This window comes from Alexandromys fortis, unplaced genomic scaffold (assembly GCF_014885135.2).
Source record: "Alexandromys fortis isolate MF-2015 unplaced genomic scaffold, M_Fortis_MF-2015_v1.1 scaffold_274, whole genome shotgun sequence".
Classification (NCBI taxonomy): Eukaryota; Metazoa; Chordata; class Mammalia; order Rodentia; family Cricetidae; genus Alexandromys; species Alexandromys fortis.
The window spans coordinates 749165-753872 of record NW_026068142.1 but is presented as its reverse complement, the minus strand read 5'-3'; positions in this window follow the sequence as shown (position 1 = coordinate 753872).

Below are 4708 nucleotides of genomic sequence, written 5' to 3'. Positions count from 1 at the left end.
CTGTGCAGTGCTGTGTAGTAGAAGTAGAAGCATCAATGAATGAAACAGAATATAAACCCAGAATGAACACAGATGCTATGGCTTTCAGCAACAGCACCAAGTAAACACATTTGAAAGGAGCTGTTTCCTCAATACATGGCGTTGGGGAAGCTAGATAGTCATGTGTCGAAGAATTAAATTGGACCCTTGTCTCACAGCATATGCAAAAATCAACCTCAAATGGATTAAATCTTATATGTAAGACCTGAAACTGTGTAACAATGAGAGGAAAACATGCAGAGAAAACTGTAGGGCACAGTACAGGTAGGTATGACTCCATGCAGGCCCAAGAAAAATAAAAAATAAATGAGATCACAACAAAATAAAAGTATTTGGACAATGTAGGAACCAACAGAATGAAAAGAAGATCAGTTGTGTCTGAAGAAAGCATTGCACATATTGCACAAACCGGGCAAGGGTTCATCTCCAAAATATTTGAAGAACTCAAACAACTATGGGGGATAATTTTAAACCGTGATTTAAAACGGGTAAGAGAATGCTTGTGCAGTGTGGGAAGAGTGCGAAGTAGCGCCTCGATGCCCAGCAACAATAAAAAGAACTGAAGCAGTAAGGTTGGGGAGACAGCTCAGTGGATGAGAGCACCGGCTGCTCTCACAGAGGACCAGGTTTGATTCCCAGCTCCCACTCGAAGCTTACAACCACCTGTAACTCTAGTTTCAGGGGATCTAATGCCCTCCTCTGGCTTCAGTGGGTGCCAGGCATGCACATGGTGCACATACACACACATAGGCAACACACACATACATATAAAATAAAATGAAATAGATCATTAAATTTTTTTTACAATGAAATGGAACTCTCATGATGCTCTGATGCCACTACTGGGTGTAGAAACAAGGAAATTAATCAAAGAGACACCCATCTACAACAAATATCTATTCTAAAACTCTTCACAATCTAGGTTAGGGAATTGGGCTAAGTGTCCATCAACAGAGAAACAAAGCAATATGTGTCACAAACACATGGGAACATCATTTAAGTTGTAGAATGGGAGAGATTACATCATCTTATGTCTGGGACTGGAGATCCTTTTGCTGAATAGCGTCATCTAGACTGCTAAGTACCGAGCTGCGTCACCCCACCTACACGGACACAATCTTACTGAAAGAAGCCAAGGGAGCACAGTGGACACAGAGGCTTGGGGATGGAGATAATGTGGCTGGAACGGAAGAGGACAGGCTCTGAATTGGACTAGAAGAATATCTTTGAGATTTTTGAGAGATTGATATTAGAAAATATGTATTATACACTTTAACATTACTATGAGTAAATTTTAAAGATTAATCCACACAACATTACGTATTTGAGGTGGTTATTATTTTCATTAATCTTATTTAACTATTCCATTGTGCTTAGGAGTTGTAACATCATTTTTTTTTTTGGCATCCTGTAAATACATCCAGCTGTAATTTGTCTTTGTGCAATCAGGACAAGAAAAGATTATCTTTAATTTTTTTCAGAAAATGAGAAAAACTCCTTCTTTTTCAATTTTACCCTTTTTTCACCAGAAGTAGGCTTTTGGCTGCTAAAAAGGGGCATTTCAATTCAACTAGGACTTGGAGAAAATGGAAATTGGAGCAGGTGATTCACAAGATACCCCCAGCTCCGACAAATACTGCGCCCAAACTTCAAAAGTGTGTTCTTGCCATTTCGTGTGTGACGTCAATGCTCCTGACTGTCCGGTGGTCTGTTTGTCAAAAGTCTTGGGTAGAATTTTCTGGAGAATTGGGGGAGAAGGTTGATGGACACAGGAACTCAATGAGAGTTATATGCTGAAGGTGTGGATTGATAAAAACAGGTATAGCTCTTGGCTAGCCACGGCCTCTGGGTTCCTGGGCTGGCACAAGGCAGAGCTCTCATAGGAAAGACACCAGGACTGATCCTGAGATGACCTAAGGGCCCTGCCTGTAACATTTGACAGAGCTAATAAGATGCTGAGCCCTAGCATCTTGTGACCAGGCAGATGCCAACCGAGCTCCTCAGAATGAGTTCTTTTCCAGGAGGAAAAAAGACCTACTGCAGTCCTGTCTGAAAGTCCAAGAGTACATGAGGGTCGTTCCCTGTCCCTCCCACTCAGACTTATGAATATTAAACATAACCACCATTGCCAAGGTGTGTGCCTAAGGCGTGGATACTCATCAATCAAGCTTGGCACAAAAAAAGTTTTGTAATAAATCTCCAAGTCTAAACTATCTCATTATTAAACATGAACTTCAACAAATCCCATTTGCAAACGGGAAGTCTCTGGCATCGTCCCCTAGAATTGAGTGGAATACTGGGTGGGTGGAGAGAATTGGCCCTATAATGCCTCTGACCCGCCAAGCCCCTCCACTAGTCAGCCGAACACCTCAGAGTCTCAGGTCCGTTTGCAGATAATGTTTTGTGTTTAACAAACTCGCCAATGCAGCGCTGAGCCCTGTTCTCTCCAGAGGGGCCAGGTGGCTGAGACACCTGTCCACGCCTGCAGCCTGCCAGGCTTGGCACTTCCTCCCCACTGCACAGATGGCTGGAGACCCGAGGAGATGGCTCTTTCAGGTGCAGAATTTCTCCACTTATCTAAGAATTTTCCAGAGAGGGATAAGATTCTCCTGTTAGCTATCTTTCCACCCCATTCATTTCAAGTAAGAAGTCTAAGCACTCATAACTTCAGGAATATATTTTTAGCTTAATTGAGAATGTAAATCAAAAGCCTGTTTTTCCAGTTTTCAATAGCTTTGAAGTTCCATTTTAAAACGGGATTTTCCTGTCTTTATTTCCCAAAGATTTAAGGGTGCCAAACACAATCAAGGGCCCGCCCCTTCGAGGTGCCCCTATGGCCTCAAATTTACTTGTCACTTTTGAGTTCCCCTCCCATTTGCATATATATTTCCATGTTATGCTTCATGTTTTAATTCCTCTCAAAATCTCTCCTGCAAACATTTGTTGACCATTGTAGGTATGCTATGTCATTACACTGTAGACAACCACATCTGCACAGTATGATCATACAGCGCCAATTTATGTGGTGGAACTCTGGCTTCCTCTAGATAGAACTCAAACATTTTAGCACTTAGCGACATAGGTGTTTATCAAGTTAAATGGCTCTTTAGCTAGCAAATATCTCATTAATTTCTTATGAGAAATGAAATTTAAGCACGATGTAAAGATACCATTTGATTGCAGCATTGTACATTAAGTTTTTCTGTTGGAGGAAGGCCTGCTTGTTCGTCCCAGATGCCGAGAACCAAAATAATCACACAGAAATTGTGTTAATTTCTCTCTCTCTCTCTCTCTCTCTCTCTCTCTCTCTCTCTCTCTCTCTCCAGCTAGGCTGTTCAGTGGCCTCTTTCAGCAGTTCACACCTTGAGAATCTCACTTCCCCAGATATGCGACATTTTGTTTACCTCTGAGCTCAGACCACCACCACTCCTGCCCTGATTTTGGAGGGAATGTTTCAATTCAGAGGAAATAAATGGCTATACAAACCTTAACATCATACAATAAAGATTGCAGAAATGCTAACAAACTGGATTGTCTTTTAACCAGTTGTCCCTGTGATCTTTGGAAACAGCCTTTAAAAGAAATCGTTTTCTAAGCAAGAAAATTCAAAAGTAATGCTACCCTAGGATGCAAAAAAAGACTCCATCCTGAATTTGACCAAGGCGGTCACTTAAGATGCTTTTTACAATTCAGGTTTTGGTTTTTTTTGGACAAATATTCTACAAAGAACTTCTTAAAAGAATTAACACTGCTAGGTAACCCTTTCTCAATAAACAAACAAATCCTTACTTATTTTTAATCACCGTCAGCATTTGCAGAACACAGCCCCATAGCCCACAGTGACAACCTGTGTTGCTATTATGATCCCTACCAGACTCAAAGGTATTTGAGGTTGGTGCCAGGAGGAATATAACAGAGCCTGTTAGTCTATCAGAACATGATTTTCATGTAAATTGTCATTCTATGTGTGTTGAGTAAGAAAGGGAACAAGAAACACCTCTGGAGATAGCAATGGTGTTTGGAAAGCAAGATTGTTCCCATTTAGAAAGTCTGCATACAGGGCTCATCCAAGCTATTTACTAGTAAATTTAGTAGTCTAAACGGGTATGTTTACTTGTCTTTGAGTAATTTATACACTTAAAACTAGATTTAGAAGTCGTGTTAGATCATAAAATGAAAGACTAAAAGGAAGATACATAGCTCCAAGATGGGGGGGGGGGGGGGGGGGGGGGGGGGGGGGGGGGGACGGGATCTGGTCGAGACTGGTAGTTCCACGTGGATGTGTTCCAGCTCCCTCCTGAATTCTCGGGCTGGAAGGCCAGACGAGAGGTGTGAGATTTGGACCTTGCGATTTCTGTCTGGTGCTCTCAGGACCGCGAGGGGTGCACCCACACACTGAGACAATGGGAATGTTCTATCGGGAACTCACCAAGGCCCGCTGGCCTGGGTCTGAAAAAGCCCGGGATAAAACCGGTTTCGCTGAACATAACGGACAATGAGGACTACTGAGAACTCAAGAACAATGGCAATGGGTTTTTGATCCTACTGCACCTATTGGCTTTGTGGGAGCCTAGGCAGTTTGGATGCTCACCTTACTAGACCTGGATGGAGGTGGGTGGTCCTTGGACTTCCCACAGGGCAGGGAACCCTGATTGCTCTTTGGGCTGAC